Source organism: Schistocerca cancellata, chromosome 2 (assembly GCF_023864275.1).
Source record: "Schistocerca cancellata isolate TAMUIC-IGC-003103 chromosome 2, iqSchCanc2.1, whole genome shotgun sequence".
Classification (NCBI taxonomy): Eukaryota; Metazoa; Arthropoda; class Insecta; order Orthoptera; family Acrididae; genus Schistocerca; species Schistocerca cancellata.
In genome coordinates, this window is record NC_064627.1 from 967496083 (window position 1) to 967522169 (window position 26087).

Sequence of the window (26087 nt, forward strand, 5' to 3'; positions counted from 1 at the left end):
CCTGACGATGCCGCGGGCAGAGCCTACCGCAACGCGCTGCGGGTTGCGCGCCAAGACGCGCGCCTTCCGTCTTGGCGACGGCGACGCCCGCGGCGCCGCGGCGCGGCCGGAGTGCGCATCGCGCTGCGCATCCACTCCTCGGCGGCCCCCGCGGGGCGCCGCCTCCTCCGCCTCCGCCGCCGCCGCCGCCGCCGCCGCCGGCAGTCCGCCGCGGCGCCGCCCGACGCCTTCTCGCACGCAAGGAGGCGCTGCTCCTCGCCTTGCCCCGGCGCAGGGAACTCCGCTCTCCAGGTAAGCCCCTCCGCCTCCCAGGCTGCTACTCGGTGGAGTCCAGCCGGAGACGCTCGCCTCGCCGCCGTAGCCGCCGCCGGGTAAGAGTAATCGGCGACGCCGGCGTGTTTGCTCGCGTGAAAAGGACCCGGCGTCCCGGGCGGCGGCCGGCACCTCGCTCGAACGAGCCGGCGACGCAGCCGACGGAGCTCGGCGCGCCGATCGATACGGCCGCTAAGGACGCGGCCGGTCACGTGGTACCGCCATGGTGCGCGCGGCGCGCAGCGGGCGTTATGTCGCTGCATGACCAATCGCAGCCGCCGTCACTTTGTTTACGCTAATACCGCGACCGTAAACAACAATGCTGCCGCCCCCTCGTCAGACTCCCCCCAAAACCACCCCCATCCCCCCCCCTCCTTCCGCCAGCCGTCAACCCCTCCTGTCGCTCAGCCTTATGGGGGCACGCGCGATAAACATTAACACTGCTTTCTGGAAACGTTTCATTCTTTATTAAGCATGTCCACTAAATGTGCCGATCGTATTTCCCTTTCTTTTCCTTTTTTTCCGCCTGAAAAAACAATAAAAGCTGCGTAACTCGCATTCCGGCTGGGTATGAAGTGGTGATCGGAACAAGCTGAAAAATTATTTAGGCTACGTGTGATTTCTGGCAAGGGCCCGTCCAACTGCTTTGTACGGAATCTGGCCCCTACCAATTTGTAATAGATCTTGACGAAATTTTCTATTTCGTTTCTTACGATAGCTGGCAAAGTAGAAGTTGGAGTAGTAGTACTTCCCTGGAAAATGCATGCCACTTCATAACAATTTTTTTAAAGATATATCCGTCATTTGACTGTTAATTGTTCATTTATTTCACACAGTCATGATTTCGGGTCTGTAACCAGTTTCAAGCGCACGTTCAAATGTAAAAATACGTCTGACCTGCCTGTAACATTTCGACATGCTCTTGAAAATGTCTACAGAGACGAAATAATTATATAAAATAAATAAACAACTGACAGTCAAATGGCGGAAACTTCTTTCAAGAAATTCTGATTGACTGCAGTCCTATACGAAGAAAACATCAGAACAAATTATTTGTCCTGCGCTGTGATTATGGTACTGAGTAATATTTCTGAACATAGCACAGCAGAGTTAATACCTTATTTGGGGGAGGAACGCTAACTCACAATCATTTCGTGCCTTTTCAATACGCTAATGTGGACAGAGGCAATAATGTACGGTAACCTATTGTACGTTAATGATATAAATTCAACATTTTACGTTCTCTTATGTTTCCCATGTTGTTATACTTATCCTGTATATAAAAATGTAGCAATCTAATAATTTCATTAGACGAAGTGCAGATCGCAGTATCTCCACCAAACGGCATTTTTTTTTTACAACGCAAAACACGAAAAGAACTTGTCCTTCCATTTTCCCATCAGATGTATAATTTAAATATGTGAAATATATTATTTTAAAATTGAAAATAGCAACTTGATGAGCACTTACAATCTCCAATAATAAAAATTAAAAACAGCAATCAAGTAATAATTTCATAACGGTTGTATCAGATACCTACTGCGCATGTTCAGCAGCAGATTATTATTTTTTTGTGTTGCATTTTATTTAGAGCCATTAGTCAAGCCACTTCAAATTATTTCAAAACCATTGGTTGTATCATCCGCATGCTGTTAGCACCATTTTCATAAAATAATGCAGTACCTACAGTGTGTTAAGCAGTATATACTTTTCTAAGTTTTGTCTCTAGTACGATATCAGAGACCGTTCTAGCCGGTAAGTGAGAAAGGTAACATCATATAAGTGATATGCAAATCCACTGTATTAAATCAGAAAACAGAAGTAATATGTGCACAAAACAAACGTAGTTTAAAATCCAGCAACAACTGAAAGTCAGTTTTGAATAAACATACGACATCATCAGGAAGACGCCCATGTGTCACACAAATCTTCTAGTAACAGGATTACCCTTTGTATCTCAGATCATTTCACAGTATCCATGTGTGCGCTTAACACTGTACCTAAGTTTACAGCCCACCGAAATCTTTCATTCCGTCATAGTGTAGCTAATACACGTCTGTTTTGTTAATGATGAAATTGATGATGGGATAGTGATTCGTTGGAACCTAAACGCATTTTTTTTTTTTTTTTTTTTTTTTTTTTGTGTAAGGGAGTGGCATCATGTCTCGTTTCTTGGTACTTACTCGCCCACGATGCTCTCCGTTTTCGGAATTTAAGCAAAGCCAGTACAAATAGTAGCATAATTTACCCAAGCTTTGCATGCATCTACTGTTGCGTACAGTATCAAATTGGTTGCCCCTCACTCACTATTTGAGTCCCATTAATCTTTTTTATTTATGTTCATTTATCTATTTTCCCATGGTACTTTCTGCCTAAATCAAAATTGTCGTTTTGTTAGTGCAGTGAATTACATACCCTTCCGTGCTTCCCTTTTTGGAACTTTTTTTCTATAATTTATTCCGTTTATTCTTACTGTTAAACACTCCATAAAAATTACTTTAGAAACTACATTCACAAATCGCGTTGTAAGAAGTATCTGTTTAATTACATCTTTGTGTACCGTCGTTGGTATGGCTCCTGTGTCTTTACTGCAGTAATGCGTTCTTTTCTCGCTCTGTACATGTTCTTTCGATCGTCGATCTCTTTTTGAAACCTAATATACATTAGTTGCGAAATCAACGTCATCAGGTGGAGCTTGGTAACGCAAAACAAATATTGCCTCATCCTTTTATTTATGAAGTAACCCAAACATTATATTTAACGTACACATTATCCATATTTACATTGACGTGTACAATATTATTTGTATGTCTGTGTGTACTAGAAATCACAGTCAGGCGCTACGATCAGTACAAATTACTTTTCTGACGTTCCAATATCAAATAAATTTATTCTAATGGTTCATCTATTCAGTACCTCTGGCTAACAAACTATGGCTGTACATGCCTCTCCTTTACGTCTACAATAGGGGTAGCCACCCTTTCCCACTTATCGCCCACTTTTATGTCTCTATTAGTAGTACAATTTTGTAATTACCCACTGCTTCCACACAAATGGTGATTCAGAAAGCAAGGAACAAATTTTCCTTTACGTATGTAATTAATAGCAAATACTTTACGTCAAATTTTATGAAAACCAAACAAGAACGTTTTTAAAATCCTTACCTCCTACCGCCCACCATCAAAGCTGAAACACACTGTAGTAGGCTGTAGAGACCTGGTTGACCAGCGGTGATCTAAAACGTAAATCATATTAACATGATAAATGCATATCTAAGAGCCTACCTCTATTACCGGATCTTAATTGAAAAACTGTTGCCTCTTAACCTATACGCTGCGACTACATAACCCTAGATTAGAACGTAAAGAACCGATAAGATAAATAATAAAGAAATTTCCTGCGTGTGCTTACGTTTCTGCTCTCGAGGTGCACTCTAGTAGAAATAGCGAGATTCTGTTAGAATCTTCAAGTTTTTAAGTCGGAATGAATGACAGAAAATGCTGCAAGCATAGGCACCAGAGTAGTAGTACATCGCATTTTAGTAACTTTTATTAAATTAAGCCAGAAGCCAGTGTTCCTTACTAAAGTCCCCCCCGCTCAGGGCAACAACGTTCGAATGCCAAGCGTCAAAAACCAGGAAAATGCGAACGTGTAGAGCAACGGGTACTTTATAATGATGAAAGTGCCTATTTTCCTTAGCTTACCGTCAGAAACCAAAAATTTCAGCATTTAATGGCAGAGGGGGCGGAATTGCCATATTCCTGATCATACGGAGTTTCGAGGCCCAATCTGTTTCCTTCATTCTGTTGCATAAAGAAAGATCCCATGTACTTGTAAAGTCATTATGATGTTTTCACAGAGGATACGAATCAATTGGCATGTCAAATTAACAATTATTTCGGTCAAGCACAGTTGAGGTGTTATAACTTAAAGGTTTTGTGACATTAAAGGTTCCTTGCTAAATCTTTCTTTTCTTTTTTTTAATGCAGACAATCTTCTTTGCTTCCGATAAATGAAATATGTCTTGATTTTCTGAGTGTTTTATCCTTGGTATTTTTCATTTGTAAGTGAAAGATAAATACAATTTGTCAGAAGTCTTAAGTATGTTACAATATTCCGTTAGTTAATTTTAAGACGCTAACAAATAATAAGGTGACATAAACGTCTCGTGTGATTCCAGACACGTATGGATACACGAACCAAAGCGGTAGGGACTGATCATTGCAGCATCACTTGGTTATAGACAGTGTGGATTTGATTTTGTGCCTTTAGAAGGAATGTCAATGCAGATTAAATAATATGAAAATGAAGTTTGTAACTAATGAAAAATTATAAAAGACTGTAATCGACGACATAAACAGTCAGTCATATTTATCCAAATCTTTAACGTACAAGGGCATGATTTTATTCCATGTCTGCCCTCGCAGATTCCCTTGTTCCTTTCATGTGACGTAATATTGCTCATTATAATCAAACAATTTAAAATTACGAATCCATGGCTGTGTCCAACTAGCTACAACCACTTCTCATTAATGTGAAACTCTCCCATATGCAAGTCACAGCTCAGTTTTTTGTTTTTTCCACACATATTTTGAGCGCTTTCTATACTATTTTCAGTGGGTTTTTGCTAATTATTTTGTTTCAAATAATACTATCTGCTATTCTGTGCTGTTAGTTTTACTTTGCCATACATTATACAGTTCGTCACACTTTCTTATGCTGTAGTCACCTTCTATCCAATTTTTCCTTGCAAGCGTGCAGAATAAGAAGACCTACAATGCAACAATGATTATAAGAAGTATTTCTGTGGTCACAAAAGGAGATCTGAGAAGTATCCACTGCTATGAATTTTAACCAAGACCATAATCTGCTAAATAAATTTTTGCTGCAAATTTAGTGGTAACAAAAGTCGAAATAACTGCAGACGCACACTAGCAATTAATCACGTGGAAGTTACCATGTTATATGGTCGAACTACAATAATTAAGAAGTGTTTAATATTTTCACATCGTTCTTTTCTTTTTGAGAACTAGAAGCAAGTATCACAGTCTTGCATGTCAGTCATAGGAACCATTTTACTACATACTTAAGTGTGATCAAACAGAGCAACTGACATTTTTGTTGTTTTCTTCCAGCCGGGATGAAATTTTAAACTTCAAGGCTTAACAAAGGCCCTTTTTTATATGAGCAGCTCATATCAGAAGTTTCTGGTTAATAGCCAGCAATGTTAAATACTGCTTCACGAATTCGATAATAATAGTGCGGTACAACAGAGATCCATATGCTACCATTTTTAAACGGCTTATGCTCATTAAGTTCCAAGTAGTAAGTAAGACTATCGTTCTGTTCCTTCTTCTTGTTATTGTTTTTCACATATTCCCTTCCTCTCCGATTCTACACAGAACATACTGATTCCTTACCTCCTTACCTTATAACTAACCATACCATTCCAGACGAGAAGAAGAGACAGGATGATCTGTTAAGACATCGCGGATTAACTTCCATGGTACTAGAGTGACCGTAGATGGTAGGAAGTCTAGAGGGACACAGAGAACGGAATACATCCAACAATAACTGAACGCTTTGGGTGAGGAGCGGAAATCGTGGCGGGCTGCATCAAACCATCAGAAGATTGTTGACTTAAAAGAAGTGACAAGCAAGCTGGCCGTATCGAAATAAGAACATAACTACATTTTCATTACTAATTTTCCGAAGACAGATTTTGCGATTTGGGTGTGGTATTTCATGGCACTGAAATTTCACAAAAAAAAGCTCTTTTGATCTAAGCAGATATAATACGATACGATTCATATTTCAGCGATGTCTGTGGAACGTCGGCGTTCAAGACCATAAGAAACTCCGTAAGAAGTTGTTAGTTGCTTTCCGCAAATTATTCCAAATGCTCCAGAAGAATCTGTTGAGTATATTGGAACACAAGAGTTTCATGGTGTAGTATAATTTCTCTCTATCTTTTTTGTTACAGAGACCGTATTGTTGTTAAGCACTTTAGCTTCACTCTTATCGACAACCAACGTTTCTTATCCCTGCATTCCCCGTATCTTACATTTCCCAGACTCAGTGCTGGTTTCCAGTACCATACTACCAAAGGATGAGCCTAAATTTTCAGATACGAATGGCCGGTCATCAGTTGTATTTTGTATGCTTCCCGTCTAATGTATTGGCTCAAACGGTAATCCATAGATATGACTGATTATGATCTGCAACTACCAAAACATAATATCGAATAGTTTAATTACTTTAACATCAAAAAATTCAATTTTCACAAATAGACTTAATGGCCATCCTTTCCGACATGAATGGTCGAAGTGATTACCTAGCCTTAGACTTAAACATGAGGATTAAGAAACACTTTCAGCAAAGAACTAAATATATTTTATTTTAATAAAAAAACTAACTGTATTTTAATTTTCGCAAATAAAAGTCAAACGGCGATCCTCAACTCCTGTACAAAGTACGTAGGTACAGAGGGAGCACAACTGGCACTAAATCCATTGCTATTGAGGCCATGAATCTGAAAACTTTTCTCCACGGTACATGTACTCACTGTCTTCACCGTTTTCGTCAAAAAGATCTCTTCTAGGGCTGGGTTTCCTACTATTTGCACTCTTCTATTTACTGCCTCACTTCCCTGCTGCTGTTCATCGTCTTTCCTTCTTTTCACTTACATTTTTTTTTCTTTCTTTACTTGCTGCTTCTAGGTCACTGTTATAAGGACTTTCTCCAAGTACGGCTATGGGAGCCTTCTTTCGATCACTTCTTTTACTTGTCCCTCCCCCTTCTCTCTCCCTCCCCCCCCCCCACAAACACACAGAAAAAGTGGCCAGTAACCACGGAAGCACCGCCAAGTAAGCACTTTGCCCGCACCGACGCCTTTACACAAAAACTGTGTACCCCCTTATAGCACCGCTGAACTTTCAGTAACTGAAGTAGGATTATCAAGTCGAGATATGACGCTTCCAATACAATTTCATTAGGAAGACGTAAGTCACATTCTCTCCCTACAATAAATATAAAAACCGACCACTTGGCTTAGAAGAGGATAATAAAATTCACAAAAATTATTATAACTCAGAGGAGCAGTACTGCAGACAGGTTAGCCTTTGGGGTGACTGTGCCCTCCAGGTAGAATGAGTTGAAGCATTTCCCCCGCCATGCATGCCAGTACCTTATAGCCCCAAGGACCCCAATGGCCAGTTTGCTCGCCATGGTCACTTCGCCTGTCTGCCCTCTACTGATGTAGAATTTTGCAATACAAATTTTCTAAACAAATGGAATGATATGATCGTACAGCATTATTGGCCGGAGACACCACTGGGGTTGTTCTGCAGCCTCATGCAAGTCTTTCTATTTGATGCCATTTCGGCTACCTGTTCGTTGATGAAGATGATGTGAAACGATGATAACACAAATATCCAGTCCCAGAGCGAAGAAATTATGAAAATCTCTGACCTGCTAAGGTATCAAACTCGGGACCCCGCTGTCTAAACGCAGGAACTCTAACTACTAGACCACAAGCTGAGTATTGTAAGTCGATTATGGTTACTGACTGCTTGCCGGAAACGCCTGATGTACCTTTAGAAGACTGTTTCCCACATTTTCTCATATTCAGAAACGTCAGAGAATTTCAGAGGGGTAAGGTCGTCTGTTAAGACTCCGCCGTTCAGACTGACCACTCACGGGATGATTTCTCTAGTATTTGCAAAAGTGTTGGAAACAGGCACTGGCTGTAGCATCTTTACCCTCTAAAGCTCCCTCTAGTACCATTCAAGTTATTCCCTGATGTCTCAACAGATGTCATATCATCCTGTACCTTCGTCTTAACAGTGTTTTCCATATATTTCTTTCCCTTCCGATTCTTCACATAACCTCCCCATTCCTTACCTTACCAGCCCACCTAATTTTCAAAATTCGTCTGTAGCACCACAACTCAAACGCTTGTATTCTCTTCAAATTCCATGTCTCATTGCCATACAATGCTGTGCTCCAGTCATACATTCTTAGAAATTTCTTCCTCAAATTTAGATGTGCGTCCGATACTAGTAGACTTCTCTGGGACAGGAATGTCGGTTTTCCCAGTGCTAGACTGCTTTTGACATTCTCCTTGCTCCGTCCGTCTAGGTAGCAGAGTTCTTTAACTGCATCCACTTCGCCATCACCAATTATGAAGTTAAGTTTCTCACTGTTCTCGTTTCTGCTACACCTCATTACATTCACCGTTTTTCGATTTACTCTCAATCCACATTCTGTACTCATTACACTGTTCATTCCATTCAATAGATCCTGTAATCCTTCTTCATTGTCACTGAGGATAGCAATGTCATCAGCGAATCTTAACGCTGATATCCTTTCACCTTGAGTGTTAACTCCACTTTTGAACCTTCCTTTTATTTCCGTCATTGCTTTATCGACGGGTTGATTGAAGAGCAGGGGCGAAAAACTACATCCCTGTCTTACATCCTTTTCAATCCGTGGGCTTCGTTCTTGGTCTAGCACGATCATGTTCACTCTTGTTGGTTCTTGTGCATTTTGTTTATTACCCGTCTTTTCCTACAGCTTACCCCTGTTTTTCTCATACTTTCGAACATGCTTCATCATTTTACCTTATCGAACGCTTTTTCTGTGTCGTCAAATCTTATGAACGTGCCTTGATTTTTCTTCAGTCTTGCTTCCATTATCATCCACAACGTCAGATCTGTCTCTATGTCGCCTTTACCTTTCCTAAAAGCAAACTGATCTTCATCTAAAAAAAATCCTCAATTTTCTTTTCCTTTCTTCTGTATGTTATTCTTGTAAGCAACTTGGATGTATGAACTCTTAATGCTGATTGTGTGATAATTCTAGCACTTAATGGCTCTTGCAATCTTGGGAATTGTGTGGATGATGTTGTTCCGAAAGCAAGACGGTATATCGCTAATCTCATTCATTCTGATTCTAACGCTGGATCCCCCATCGCTTCCCTATCGACTCATGTTTCTTCCTCTGTCACATCAGATAAGTCCTCCCCATCACAGAGGCCTTCAACGTACTCTTCCCACCCGTCTGCTCTCTAACTCTCTTTCTCCTCTGCGTTTGTTGAAATAAAAGTGTTACTGCAACGTTTACTGGTAGACTTTAAGGAGGGCCATAAGCACACAAATCAATGTCTACGTCTGGTCTCAGAGACGCGTCTCGCCTTCCATTCGAGCCTTGATCTTCTTCTGCAATGTTTATCCCCAATCCCCCCCCAATCCAGTACTTCCTTCCATAACCAGACTTGTGATTCTTTGCTGCCTCAGGATATGTCCTATCAAACGATACCTTCTTTTAATCAAATTGTACCATACATCACTTTTATGCCCAGTTCTGTTCAATACCTCTTCCGTAGTGATGCTGCGGCACCATATAGCAAAAGCTTCTCTCTTCTTGTCTGAACTGTTTATCAACCATGTTTCACTTCCGTACAAAACTGCACTCTAGACACATACCTTTGAAAAGTTTCCTAATATTTAAGGTTGAATTCGATCTTCATAAATTTCTCTTTTTCAGAAAGGCTTTACTTGGTACTGCCAGTCCGCATTTTGTATCCGCCCTACTTCGACAGTGATCACTTTTCTTGCTGCCCAAACAGCAAAACTCATCCATTCCTTCCAGTGTCTCATTTTCTAATGCAATGACCTCAGCATCGTTTAATTTACTTCGACTATATTCCATGTCTTACTCTTGGATCGCAGTCCAATAGAATTTTTAAACAACATGGTGTCCGTCATCGTCTGTATTATTTATTACCGTTTCCATGATTGTAATTTCGACTTTAAATCACTATCAAATGGCAGAGCGCTGTAACCAGTTGTAGTCAACATTAATAAAATAAGTAAAATGGATGTGTGTCTCTGTGGCTCATGTCACTATTCGTTACACACATCGTTTGCGTGTAACACACGGAATGAAATTCTTGAAACTAGATACTTACAAGGGAACCTCCCCATCGCACCCCCCTCAGTCCTTAAAAAATAAGGTAGTCCCAAAATATTTGAATGTTAAAATTATGAACAAACTCCTGCTAAACAAGCTAACAAGGGAACCTCCCCATCGCACCCCCCCCCCCCCCCTCAGATTTAGTTATAAGTTGGCACAGTGGATAGGCCTTGAAAACCTGAACACAGATCAATCGAGAAAACAGGAAGAAGTTGTGTGGAACTATGAAAAAAATAAGCAAAATATACAAACTGAGTAGTCCATGCGCAAGGTAGGTAACATTAAGGAGTATACGAGCTAAGGAGCGCCAGGGTCTCGTGGTTAGCGTGAGCAGCTGCGGAATGAGAGGCCCATGGTTCAAGTCTTTCCTCGAGTGAAAAGTTTACTTTCTTTATTTTCGCAAAGTTATTATCTGTCCGTTCGTTCATTGACATCTCTGTCCACTGTAATGAGTTTAGTGTCTGTGTTTTGCACCTCACCGCAAAACCGTGCGATTAGTAACCGAAAGGACGTGCCGCTCCAATGGGAACCGAGAACATTTGATCACAAGGTCATATGTCAACCGATTCCTCCACAGGAAAACGCGTCTGATATATTCTATACGACACTGATGACGGCATGTGCGTCACATGACAGGAATATGTTGTCGACCCACCTAACTTGTACACTCGGCGAATGGGTGAAAAGATTCCTCTACCATGCCAGATTTAGGTGTTCTTGTGGATGTGATGAAAACATAAGAGTTTGTCACATAAACTGCAACAAATGAATGCAACAGTTTCACAGTCGCACAGTTTTCCCTGTGCTCTGTCGAAACATATGTTTTTAACGTTATCAAATTTTTCCGTGTGTAGACCGTCAAATCCTGCACATGTCCAAGCAAATCTGAACATGTCCTAGAATTTTGGAGGGCGAAGTTGATTATGTGTGTGTGCCTGAACTTTGATAATTGTGTCAAAATAAAAAATTAAAATTTTCGCTCGAGGGGAGACTTGAACCAGGGCCCTCTCGTTCCGCGGCTGATCACGCTAAGCACGAGACCACAACAGACCTGAACTCAGATTGTTCTTGTAGTGGCCTATCGTGCGCATGGACTGCTCAGTTTGTATATTTTGCTTATTTTTTTAATAGTTCCACACAACTTCTTCCTGTTTTCTCGATTGATCTGTGTTCAGTTTTTCAAGGCCTATCCACTGTGCCAACTTATAACTAAATCTGAGGGGGGGGGGGGGGGTGCGATGGGGAGGTTCCCTTGTTAGCTTGTTTAGCAGGAGTTTGTTCATAATTTTAACATTCAAATATTTTGGGACTACCTTATTTTTTAAGGACTCCATAATTTAACATTCACGTATTTTAGAACTACCGTATTTTTTTAAAGACGACTTATTTAATCTAATGCATTCAGTCAGTTTCAGAATTCAGTCTTAATCCTCTGGTATTAAAGTATGTACCGTATTTTATCTAAATTTACCCGCGAAAGTTGTCTGTTTCACTATATGACAGTCCATGAGTTGTCATTTTGGTATTTCTGGGCCTCCGTAAACATGTGCTATATATCCAGAATGCAGGAGTTCACTGGGAATTCCGTCGATTACTTTGAATGGAAATCCTCAACTTTTATTGCTGTTCATCTAATAACCCCTTTTGAATACACTGTCCATGCCATTCAAAGGTTCTTCCAAGCCTTTTTCCGATTCTGACATGACGACCATGTCATCGGCATGTTTTTATTTCATCTCCATCAACTTTATCTCCATTCCGAATAGATTTCCTTCACAGATAGCTGCCATTTATATCTGTTTCGGATATGCCAGCCATTTTCCTCTTTAATTTGTTATTATACCATTAACTGCAGTTGTTTGAAGGCATCTTCTCACATCTTCGTGTCTCTTTAGGTTAGGTCTTGTTACTCGTTAAACTCTTCTGAGTAAGTCCGTTTCATTTATCTGTGTACGACGTTTTCGTGAATTTCCAAATATCACTATCTACCTCAGTGTCAGTATGGCTATTGTTTGATAGCACTTTATACGAGGTAGAACAATTTATGTTAGAACAACTAAGGGATTTAGACAAAGGTGCAGTTTATCATCGACACATTTTAATTTATACGTCAACTCTTTATTTAATGAATGGACAACATAAATACCTCTGGTGGGAAAAATTGTTTCATTACCACTCTCTTATTTACCGAAGATATTTTTCTCATAGGTGAAATCAAATATGAGCTCCGGGAGTTGCTGCAGAAATTCTCTATTTCTGCAAGAGTACAGGATTCCAAGTTCTCTAGTGCCTACTTGGGTTGTGACATCTCTTATTTTCGAAGCAATGCTAAGGAGAGCAAATTAAATACCATCTACATCCCAAAGGGCACCTCCCAAATAATTTAATATGATATTGTGGACGAAACATAGTTTTTGCACACACATAGATCACAAATAATTCATGTAATGTGTTGTAATCGGTAGTGAGACGTTTTCTATAACCTAACAAAGTGCTGCCTGTGTTTAAAACTTCTGTAACATGACTTACTAGGTTGAATAGGCCTCTAGGTCGAATTTAATCCCTCAGCTACACAACCTAATGTCTGTAATTGTGATAAGCCCATATCGAAATGTTTTTTCGACGTGAGTTCTCTTTATGTTTCTTTACAGACGGTTTCAGACGTTCTTAAACATTTATGTTACTGTTCTCATTTCGTGACGCACCGCAAGACACTTTGCTTGCGGTAAACTGACTTTAGTTAATCCCTACTGCGTTGTTGGGAGCAAATTAAATACCACCTACATTCAAAAGAGCATCTCCGAAATAATCTAGCATAATATTGTGGAAGAAACATAGTGCTTACATGGGTACAGATTGCTATCGATGTTTGTACAGTAAATGAAATATTAACGGCACAAACATCGATAGCGAGACGTTTTCTATAACCTAACAAAGTGCTACCTATTTCTTTTAATTTCTATAGTGTGATATATTAAATTGAATAGACCTCTAGGTTGATTTTACTTCCTTCAGTTACACGACTTACAGTCGGTGGTTGTGATAAACACGCATCGAAATGTTTCATCGAGGTAAAGTCACTTCATGTTTCTCTGTATACGGTTTCAGACATACTAAAACATGCACGTTGCTGTTCTCGTTTCAGTTCCGAAAGACAGCATGACATGTTGCATGCGATAAACAGATTTTAGTTTCCTTAACATACGTATGCTTTTAGTTATCTTTATGATTGGGCTTAGCAATTATTTCACAATACAATACTGTTAATTACAGTACATGGATTGCTTTCAGTAATATTGCACTCTTCTGTATTTTCGAACATGGTTTCCGGCGTTACGAAATAATCAGAGTTAAACTACAGCCGCAAAATAATGACTCAAGAGGTAATTTCATTTTGGACGGTTGACTTTTTGCATACATTTAACGTCGTTCTCTTTCTCTCTCTCTCTCTCTCTCTCTCTCTCTCTCTCTCTCTCTCTCTGTAACTATGATGCAACAGCTCGGAGTTCATTGTCATGTCCAGGTGACCCAACGATATTAGATATGTATAAAACTTGAGAAACGGTTCCCAGACCAAGATCTAGACGAATAGACAAATTTTAATTCCCTGTCGACGTAGAGGTCGCTACACACGTAATACTAACTCATCTGGATGAAAACTGTGATTGAAATAAGCCAGCCTTTTTCGAATCACCAATCCTTCCGCTTCTAGCTATTTATGGAAACCACGGGAAGTTCAGTCAGCATTTCCAAAAGTTGTTTCGAGTTGCTCTGGCCCACGAATCAAGTCAGTTTGTTTACCACTGTGCCGCCTTGCTCGGTTGCTTCGGATTAAACTTCTTTTTTACAAACAAAATATCAAATTCTTTAATTATTTAAGTATTTTTTGTTGTTAACAGCCTTGCACCATGCTGGGGTGTACCCAAACTATTCCCACATCCCTGCGTTTAACCCACTCCACCCTTCACCAGAGTGTATTATATACAGATGCCTAAAACAGTCAAAACCAGTTATTGCTATATATGTGTGTAGTGAAAGAGTCTCTATAATGAAAATAATTTCAGATTTCATTACTGTCAGCTAATTCCATGACCACATCTCGTGGTAGTTCAACCATTCCATTCCAGTTAATCGGCGGCACTGAGATTGAATAGCTTGGCAAGATGCGAAGTAGTGCCATCTAGTCCAGTCCAGCATTCATGATGTATAACACAAAGGTGGTTATGGACACCCTTAAATGCTAAAAATCACATCTAACGTACTGTCAACTAATGAAACAAACCACTTTCAAAAAGAATCTTAGATAAAATGTACATTGCATGTAGATACTTAATTCAAAGCTGAAACTGAAGGGAAGAATATTCAGACAGTCCAAAGTGTAGACAGATACGTTTAACATCATCAAAACCATTAGCCACTTGCATTCACTATTAACATGTAATATTTTATTCATTATGGTTTTCAGCTATGAACGTCCCTGTTTCTGCTGCATGTTTTCTGTCATATTACCTGCCCACCCTTCTTCAGCTGTCGTCTTGGTCTTTTCTTATCATGGGAATTTAGAAAAGTGCTTCCCTGGTCAATCAGCCTTTTATTCACTCGTGAAAACCGCCCCTTTCCACCAACATTATTTTCATTGCTTACTACGTCGCTCACTACATGATATTGATTGATCCGGCTATTTGGTTACATGTCTCTCCCAATAACTTCCAACAAGCGTCTATTCCTCGTCTAACCACCCTCAGATATTTGATTGCTTTAACACTAAAAGTCCAAGTCTCCTCTCCTTAATTTGCCTACACGCAAAATCTCACCAGTTAGTTCTACGACTTCATTGTCCATATTTACTCTTTCCTTTGCAGTGCGTTGATTATACATTTATTTTCATTAATGTTGACTTCCTGGCCTCCTTTAAAAATTGTTTTATTGTATTCTTCCACTAACAGTTTGAGTTTATATATACTAGAGGCAACAGTACAATGTCCCAAACAAAACGAATGTGGTTTAGATACGTTCTTTAATGTGTCTTACTTACTCGTTTTCCAGTTTCATCTAGCATTAAAGAGAGTAGTTAGGATTTGAGGAAACTCCTCCCATGTTTCCTGTTTCTGAATTTCGTACTAAACTTATGAGGTCTTGTGTGAGCTGTAGCACTGTTATGTATATTTTTCAGTACGTTTACCAAAGTTGAATCAATCTCATGTTTTCCACGGGCTGTTATTACGCCAGCTTAATCTTAGTGACGCTTCTTCTCAAAACCTTTAGTAAAACAGTCCCTATTTTCTGAAGCATTCTTGCACCTTTTGTAAATTTACTTTGCTTCTGTAACACAAAACAGATTTCGATTGTGTTACAATAGTAACTAGTTTTTGTCTACACAGCAGATTCTTCCGAAAACTTTCACTCATATGCGGGTGAATTAAAAAAATCCTACGTTTATGTCTATAATGACTAATGTTGAAATGTACCACTGCTCGTGGAGTTTGATAAGTCAGTGATTTTGACGCGAGTTGTTACACGAATCTTGTCTCACCTATGCCGCCGGGCGTCAATTATCCATAGAACTATTGAAAATTTACTTCAATTAAGTGCTGATAGCATCCTATAGCAGATAACTGTTTACTTATTTTTAGGAAATAATAATATACGGGAGGAAAAGTATAAAATATATTCCTCTCCGTTCTTGTTGTCTTCCGAGTATGAGTAATGCCGAGATCTCTCTTTACCAGAAATGAACGTCACCGCTGTTGGTATGACCAACGAAGTAGACTGAATGCTGTTGAAATATTGCTAATGATCAGCCACGAAACAGCAAAGAGTGTAAACTTTTTAAATGAACTGTTATTTCAAATCCCATATGGACAATCTGTTGACTAGATGAGCGTCACATTTTTTAACAACTGACCAAAAACCTCTGCGTGCCGCAGTTCCCCAAAACTGTATGACATTGTTCCACTGATACCCGAGTACATTTTTGAGTCTCTGAGAGACGGCATATCAAAAGTGGATTCATTACTTGCAAGATGGCAGCAGCGTATAATAGATCCCGTGTGAAACCCCGTGTGAAACATTTCCAGGGATCACAAAAACTATTCTCCCGGGTGGCAAATTTAGAACAACATTTCCTTTATACTGCTTGGAAAATGAACACCACTGATAGCTGCCAAACTCGTCATCCGTAGTGACTTTTCTACCAGAAATTACTGAAAAGCAACTGCATTCTTCAAAGGTCTATAATGTAAATGGCCCGAATGTTCGAGCATTATACGAACTACTACGTCATCCATCATGCTCTTAATATCAGGCACTCTTCTGTTTTATTATGAGAGAAGATGGGGAGAAAATTAACATCGAATGAAGACAGTACGGTCTAATCAAAATCAAATTTTATAGAACAACTGGGTTCGTATTTTAATTTTTATTATGCTTTCTTCATTGGTTAATGGGATATGCTAGACAAAGTTCGTATAGTTAAAACAGTCTGTATAGAGAAATAACTTACGTTTTAAGTGAGACATAATTAGAGTCAAAGTCACAGTCGACAGACCAGCAGGAGGCACTTAAGGAATTATGATTATAAGATCAGTTATTATTTCATTTTCGTTCTTCTTAGGAAATTTCATTGATTTACAATATGTTGATACTGTAAGTAATGTTTTCAAAAAACTTGAAAATATGTTTGCTCTATTAACATCATTTTTCAACTCTGAGTACCTTCATTCTGCTGCTGCTCCTTACCAGTCGACTCTTACTACCATAATTTTCTCTTACATAAGTAGCGCTTTACTCCCCTCTTAATAACTCACGCGTGCCGTTTAAAGAGTTGTGGATCGGGCACACTGAAGAAGCTTCCCGTGGTGAGTTATTTTTCTTAAATACGCAGATGGTAGGCTGTAGGTAGAGGAAGACATAGGATCCAACAAAACGGTGTATGTTTTCAGAACATTTCCCGCACTTCGTTACAATAGCAACGGATTAACGTCCAAATTTTTTTACGATTGGCACCATTCGTCATAGGAGGATCTGTGCGATATGGCATCAAGTGTATAAAAAGGAAATAACACTCTTTTATGAATATAAAATTTATAGCATAAGAATGCACTATGTGACTCTGCTGTCTAACCAGTGTGTTGCAAAAAAATGAAGATAACGAAAAAAAATTGCATTGGGCGTAGAAGTGGAAGAGGTGATGATCTCAATGACATGCACTACAAAATTTTATTTGTCTGTGGCAAATGAGAAGTCTCAGCAACTTCTAATAAGTGCGAAATATCAGTTACGTTTTACAGAACATGAACTGGAAATATAAGAAAAAGAACATAGAAGGTAGCCATGAGAAATGTAAACGAGCATATCTATCTGTAGAAAGGTGAAGATAAGACCTGACGAAAATAGAAAGTACATATGATAAGTATAAACGATAACAATTATCTGCAGAACAGTAAAGTTAGGGTCCAAACAGAAATAAACAAAATAATATTTTAGCTTTACAACACCTTTGTTACCATACACAGAGCTACAATTATAGACAACTCCACAACGATCTGTTAGTTTGAAGCACCGCTGACGTCTTGTAAGCAAATGATCCAACCACAATGAGAAAACTGATGGAAATATTCTATCACTGCAATAAAAGAGAGGAGACGCCTGACGCCCTTGTCAGGAGGAGACTCAAACTGATGGAGCATGAGCCAGGACTGCCTAATTTGTTCACCGGACAGCAACAGAATATAAATTTTCAGATACAGGCTAAAGTGGCAATGATATATTACAGAGTGCGTTGTGCATACTGCACGTGCAGGTGAATTCATTGATTCACGAGATATGGAAATAGAGGTTCAAATTCTCATGTAAAGAGATTGTTGATAGTAACAAAAAATTAGAGAGGTAGTACCTTCCAAATTATATACTGCTCAAATTCAAATGTGTCTAGAAGCAGCTGCGCTGACTGCACTTCGTACACCGTTTGCCCTAGTTTCTCAGAAAAGTTGTATCTGCCAAGAATTTCATTATCGCCACATACAGCCTAATTTCTAACCCTCAAATTTGGTAAAAATTAACGCATTCTCACCTAATCTTATGTTAAGTGAATAGGATATTAGTTGCTTTCATTAATAACCGATTTAAAACGGTGCATTTACACATTATTTATGATCTTTAGTCTACTGTATACGGGCAGCAAAGATATTCGGGAAAATTGCTCCACTGTATATCTATACTAGGAAATACCGTTTTTGGTCTTGTGACTAACCCGTGCGAGAACCTGTATGCTTTGTGAGTGCGTATTCTCCACGCTTTTCTTTTGTTCTAGTAATGTATTAGTACGACAGGCCTTTGGTTTGTTCCTCCTGTGTTATCTTTTCTAGGTACATATTAGTTCCCCATCTGTTCTTGAAATACAGAGGTATGAAAATTCTTTATGTAGACCTACAGTTCACGCCGAAATCCGTAACGAATTCATACATAACAATTAATTCACTGGATAACACGATAAGAGTAAATTTAAAATGAACGCACCATGAAACAAAAATGTTAAAACCTTTTCCTACGTAAATCGTAGAGAAGATAATGTCCTTACAGTATTTTTTGGCTTGAGTGCTAGATATTCTGTAATTTCTTATTGAGTAAGACGAAGGCCCCGTAAGTTTTTGTTTCAATCGGTGTCATTAAGAGTCATTTGATGATATTTAACCTAGATGTTGGGACTACATTAGCTTTAGGGGGATAGCCTTACAAGCACATACAAGAAGATAAGTACAGTTATTTTCTTTTATCTCTCTCTCCCTTTACAATTCGCAGCGAATGAGTCCTAAGAATGACGACTGTCCAGAAGAGGCAATTTCTGCTATTACATACGTTGTTGAAACTCTGAATTATCTGGATGAAACGTTAGTATTAGAGCGTCAATCTCGAATAATCTTTGCTTTTGTCAGGGCGTCTATAATAGATTACATTGTGTTACCCACTGTTTGAACCACAGTATGTAAAAAATATCGAATATGCTATCCTTTGGCACTATCGGTCGATGTTGACTGCAGTTTGGAGTGGTTACCGTGATGAAAATAGAAGCGTATCGACGTACACGAAACAACTGAAGGGCCGGGAAGCGAAAAGAAATTAAGGATAATGATATGCTGCTTAAAAAAGTTATTCCTCAGCCAAAAACGTTATTTTCATACTTATGATATTTTCATGTATAAAATATTTAGTGTGGTATACTCACCACATACACTCATTCATTAACTCCAGACCATTATCACTTACATCTAAGACAACAAATATGTTGGCTATAATTTAAGGGAAGTTCAGGTCAAATATATTTCACACTTATATTAGGTAAAAAATTGGATAGAATCGTTGTATCGCTTCAACGAAAATAAATATTGTTCCGAAGAGCCGAATGGATACCGACATTGAAATTAGAATTTTAGAAGATCATTATCATCAAGGGATAAACAAATTTTTATTTTTTACGCGTTCGAAAGTCTTGCTGCATCCATCCCCTCGTCGATCACCCAAAGCTCTTTCTGTCGTGTTTCGGGTTGCAGTTTAGCAAATTCTTTGGAATTCTAGCTTCATCTGTCGTTGCCATAAGTTCATTCACTCTCTCTCTTTACGCTCTGAAAAGATTTATTGTTTCCTTTCTTATGTGTTCATTTCTCTTTCTACGGCTTAAGCTATAACCCACCACGCCTTTTAGAAACCTCATTTCTACTCACCTGCTCAGTTTCGTTAATGTTCAGCATTAGCTTCTAGAAAGTCGACCCTCGCGGTCTAGCTTTAAATCGTGTGCCTGGAAACCAAGGATCCCCGTCGGACCTTGAAGTTTTCAATGTGCCTTTAATCTAGCCACCATCTCTCAACGCGGTGAGAAATCTCCAGGAACGACACGTGGTTTGCATTCCCCGTTACACTGTAGGTCTTCTTTCCTAAACTGGAGAACTAGGGTAGATAAGGGACACGCAATACGCCAAAGTGGAACCCAATTGAAAGACTACGTCACTAAGCCACACGCCGTCAAACTTTGTTAAAGAAGTGTTTGCACTATCACTGCTATGTGGAACGTTCTAAGTATTTGTGGTCCTCTATTCGAAATTTTCTCTTGGCTGTCGCATAGGGATGGTATTGCAATATATTGTCAACGCTCTCCTGAGGGCTAGCGGAATAGCTCATACATTTTAAACATAATAATCGGTTAATTGTAGCCTACCTCGGGAAAATTTCTCTGTTCCCTGAATGAACATTAGTTTCCCTTTTTCCTCAAAACAATTTATAGTTTCTCTATAATCATGCGAAGAAAAATACCGCCTTTTAATTTTTTTATCTCTTTAATTCCAGAGACTGAAGTGAAACACATTATTTTTATTTCAGTTTGTGTTTTACAGAACTAACATTAATCACCAGATGTAAATCTCCTGTTCTCTTCTTTAATAACCACCTTCCTTTACCACAGCCAAAGCGGTTAACCGATCGTCACCATTTTCTTAAATGAAAATCATCTTTCATGTCTGCCACTTCATGTTCAGATCGCATATCTTAGATGAGGTCCTTTTAGTATTACCTGAATTTTGTTATTGCACGTGACAGTCTAAATGTTGTTCCTTGTACAACATAATGACTTTTTCCGGTGACGGCAGAGTAATCGATGTCCACTTCCGTTTTAAATTTTTATCTTAAATCGAGTCAGTCTCTCTACTGAAAAAAATCATTGCATGTAATTCCACAGCAGGACATAATGAAACTGATGTGTGCACTAGTAAGCATAGAAAATTAAATATAGATCATAGAAGCGTGTCGACTCTGAAGGAAAAATGAAGATCACGGCTACAAATAACAGAAAAAAGAAAAGTAAAGACTACGATGTTTGAGATTGAAACTATCATCCTCGTTCTTTGCTGGACTCTTGTTTGTTTCAATTTCGTATCCTTACATGTTTTCGTCTACCAAGGGAAGTAGTAAACGGAAGTTGTAAACGCATTAAGAAAGGAAAGAAAGATAGAATTTAGTGCCTCATCGCTTTGAGGACTTTATGAATGGGGCAATAGTTCGATTCGATAAGAATGGGTAAGAAACTCAGCATGGCCTTTTTTGAAGGAATTACGCCAACATCCAACTAATGATGAAACGAGAAACAGGACTGCTGGACAGTAGTTTGCACATACCTCCAATTAAATGAAAGACCATTGGGTTACCTGCTACGTAACCTAGCTTAGGGGTTACGATACATAAAGTGCCAATCGCTCCAGGGCAAAATTCACCTTTCTCTGTGAATGATATTGCTTCTGGACATAACAATGCTGGTGATTTAATGTGAAATTCTGTCTGTTGTGGTGTTTTGGGGGTGGCATACCACGCGAAAAGTGTGGAATATCTCACACACGATTCCTTTAACAAGGTTTGTGTCTGTGTGAAACATCTACCGGGTGATCAAAAAGTCAGTATAAAATTGAAAACTTAATAAACCACGGAATAATGTAGATAGAGAGATAAAAATTGATACACATGCTTGGAATGACATGGGGTTTTATTTGAACTAAAAAAAAGACAGATACTGCTACACGCGTGAAAGAGCTCTTGCGCGCGTCGTTTGGTGACGATCGTGTGCTCAGCCGCCACTTTCGTAATGTTTGGCCTCCCAGGTCCCCAGACCTCAGTCCGTGCGATTATTGGCTTTGGGGTTATATGAAGTCGCAAGTGTATCGTGATCGACCAACATCTCTAGGAATGCTGAAAGACAACATCCGACGCCAACGACGCACCATAACTCTGGACATGCTTTACAGTGCTGTTCACAACATTATTCTTCGACTACAGCTATTGTCGAGGAATGATGGTGGACATATTGAGCAGTTCCTGTGAAGAACATTATCTTTGCTTTGTCTTACTTCGTTATGCTAATTAATGCTATTCTGATCAGACGAAGCGCCATCTGTCGGCCATTTTTTGAACTTCTGTATGCTTTTGGTTCTAATAAAACCCCATGTCATTCTAAACATGTGTGACTGTGGTGTCACCGCCAGACACCACACTTGCTAGATGGTAGCCTTTAAATCGGCCACGGTCCGTTAGTATACGTCGGATCCGCTTGTCGCCACTATCAGTGATTGCAGACCGAGCGCCGCTACACGGCAGGTCTAGAGAGACTTCCTAGCACTCGCCCCAGTTGTACAATCGACTTTGCTAGCGATGGTTCACTGACAAAATACGCTCTCATTTGCCGAGACGATAGTTAGCATAGCCTTCAGCTACGTCAATTGCTACGACCTAGCAAGGCGCCAGTACCAGTTACTATTGATACTGTAATCATGTACCATCAAGAGCGACGCTCATCATTAATGGATTAAAGTTAAGTATTCCACCAGCTACGTCCGTTTTTCTAAAGTCTAATTTCCTTGTCCTGTTCCAGAGCTCACGCCAGCCTGCGTGAGCTATAACGCGTGCCTTTCGGCTTCCTCTAATAATACGGTGTTGGCTCTCCTGCCAACCCACAACAGTGTCAATTTGTACCTCTCTAACTACATTATTTCGTGATTTATTCTGTTTTCAAATTTATACTGACTTTTTATCACCCAGTACATGAAAACAAAAAATATCTGTGATTAGGAACAACATGTTCGTCATCCTCTAGACTCGCATAACATTATTTTATGTTGGTGAAACGTCTATTAGCCTATTATCAGTCAGATCATCAACTAGATAATTCGATCAGGTAAGAAAAAAGCTCAATATAAAAGGGCTACATATGATTACAATACATAATCACAAAGGAAAAACAGCATGAATGAAGGTATTTGGATCACCTATCGAGCCAGCCCTACTGTCATGTTTGGTGTTGTAAGTCACGGCTTAAAAAGCATTCGTAATTATTAATTCTGGAATTTACTCTTTCACATTTTGTTTAAATGACGAAATAAAGGTCCCTGGTCGATAGTAGGACTTATCCCATGTGAAAAATGTAGAGATTATTTCAAACAGCTAAACAGAATGACTGGACCTAGCCTGTATATATACAGCTGCCTTGTCTTTATTAAGAAAACCTAAAAAGTTCGACATAAGGAAGAGAATTCATGACCATAACACATGAAGTGACACACGAATAATGCGCACATATGTTAGAATGGCAAATACTCATAACAGCTACAAATATCTTGGCCTTGTCTACTTCAACAAATTGTGTGAAAATATCTGCACAGTGCCAATAAATAGATTTAACACGAGTCTTGTGAGATGGATGAAAAGTAAAGGATATTTTCCTGCTTGAGTTTCTTGCTACATGACAAATGACCTAAATTTCTTATCAGAATGAACAATAAACAGAAACAGACTTTATTTCATAGCTGTATATGTCAGGCTGTGTAACTATTCATTACAATCTTGGGATTATTTTTGTTGATCTGATTATATATTGTCTTTGTCATTCTCTTAGTTATGTAGTACATTTATTTCCTAATTGCTCAATTAGATAATTATTAATTACTATAGTCATTTACTGAATTATGCAGTGTATCTTTTATTATTTTCTTGTATTTAGTGAAATTTGCCTAAGCTTTCTTATCATTATTTTATTCAACTTTGACAACACAGATTGTGTGCAAAGAAGCCCAAAGGGTTATAAAAAATTTGTATTTTTATAGCCATTTGTGTTTGGTAGAAATAAATTTCAAACAGCAATATATAGAAACACATGCTGTCACTGCTCGGAAGAAATTTCATGCTTCCAAGAGCTTGAAGAAAAAAAAGAACTAAATTCTTCAAGGGAAGTTCAACACCTTAATGGGAAACTACACTGAAACAGGGAGCTGAGAAAAACACTTTGTAGATGTGGAAACCAACACTTTTTACTTTAGGAAATTTACTTTGGACAATCACGAAAAAAATAGATATTGTTGGAGGAGGTGGCAAAAATTTTCTGTGGCTACCTACATTCGCAGCTGCTGTGACATGAAACATAACCATTTCAAAGCAAAGTTAATAATATCGCTCCAGGTATAAAATAAGTTGGGGATAAACTCTGAAGAGCTGCTTCTCTGTTTCTTGGTGATATTTTGTTCCAAAAGAGATTTTAGCGCAAGCAGACAGTGCTAGTGATATAGTCAGGAAATAGGAATTCAATGCAGTTAAGCAGATTCAGAAGGATGTAGGCTGCAGCAGGAACTGGGAGATGAAGAGGCTTGCACAGGATAGAGTAGCATGGAGAGCTGCATCAAACCAGTCTCAGGACTGAAGACCACAACAAAAAACAATGGTTATGTTCTGTTTCGAACTTGCAACATGCTGTAGGTAATTTAATTCTTCATTGTATTCTGTCTTTTGAGAGTGCTGCCTTATGTTCTACTAAATGAAATCAACATTTCATTTTTTTTTTTTGCCTCTAAGGTGAAGGTGAAATTGAAGAAATGTATGATGAAATAAAAGAAATTATTCAGATAGTGAATGGAGACGAAAATTTAATAGTCATGGGTGACTGGAATTCGAGTGTAGGAAAAGGGAGAGAAGGAAACGTAGTAGGTGAATATGGATTGGGGCTAAGAAATGAAAGAGGAAGCCGCCTGGTTGAATTTTGCACAGAGCACAACTTAATCATAGCTAACACTTGGTTTAAGAATCATGATAGAAGGTTGTATACATGGAAGAACCCTGGAGATACTAAAAGGTATCAGATAGATTATATAATGGTAAGACAGAGATTTAGGACCCAGGTTTTAAATTGTAAGACATTTCCAGGGGCAGATGTGGACTCTGACCACAATCTATTGGTTATGACCTGTAGATTAAAATTGAAGAAACTGCAAAAAGGTGGGAATTTAAGGAGATGGGACCTGGATAAACTGAAAGAACCAGAGGTTGTAGAGAGTTTCAGGGAGAGCATAAAGGAACAATTGACAGGAATGGGGGAAAGAAATACAGTAGAAGAAGAATGGGTAGCTTTGAGGGATGAAGTAGTGAAGGCAGCAGAGGATCAAGTAGGTAAAAAGACGAGGGCTAGTAGAAATCCTTGGGTAACAGAAGAAATATTGAATTTAATTGATGAAAGAAGAAAATATAAAAATGCAGTAAATGAAGCAGGCAAAAAGGAATACAAACGTCTCAAAAATGAGATCGACAGGAAGTGCAGAATGGCTAAGCAGGGATGGCTAGAGGACATATGTAACGATGTAGAGGCTTATCTCACTAGGGGTAAGATAGATACTGCCTACAGGAAAATTAAAGAGACCTTTGGAGATAAGAGAACCACTTGTATGAACATCAAGAGCTCAGATGGAAACCCAGTTCTAAGCAAAGAAGGGAAAGCAGAAAGGTGGAAGCAGTATATAGAGGGTCTATACAAGGGCGACGTACTTGAGGACAATATTATGGAAATGGAAGAGGATGTAAATGAAGATGAAATGGGAGATACGATACTGCGTGAAGAGTTTGACAGAGCACTGAAAGACCTGGGTCGAAACAAGGCCCCCAGAGTAGACAACATTCCAGTAGAACTACTGACGGCCTTGGGAGAGCCAGTCCTGACAAAACTCTACCATCTGGTGAGCAAGATGTATGAAACAGGCGAAATACCCTCAGACTTCAAGAAGAATATAATCATTCCAATCCCAAAGAAAGCAGGTGTTGACAGATGTGAAAATTACCGAACAATCAGTTTAATAAGCCACAGCTGCAAAATACTAACACGAATTCTTTACAGACGAATGGAAAAACTAGTAGAAGCCGATCTCGGGGAAGATCAGTTTGGATTCCGTAGAAATACTGGAACACGTGAGGCAATACTGACCTTACGACTTATCTTAGAAGAAAGATTA

General features: G+C 39.1%; 1 long non-coding RNA gene across 1 annotated transcript in view; it reads left to right on the forward strand.

Moving 5' to 3' along the window:
* The first annotated feature begins 214 nt into the window (after positions 1–214).
* The window catches only part of LOC126148967 (uncharacterized), a 399054-nt gene continuing 373181 nt past the window's right edge, over positions 215–26087 (forward strand). The window contains exon 1 of the long non-coding RNA XR_007530675.1: positions 215–291. This is a non-coding gene — a long non-coding RNA (uncharacterized LOC126148967). The remainder of the gene's footprint in view (positions 292–26087) is intronic.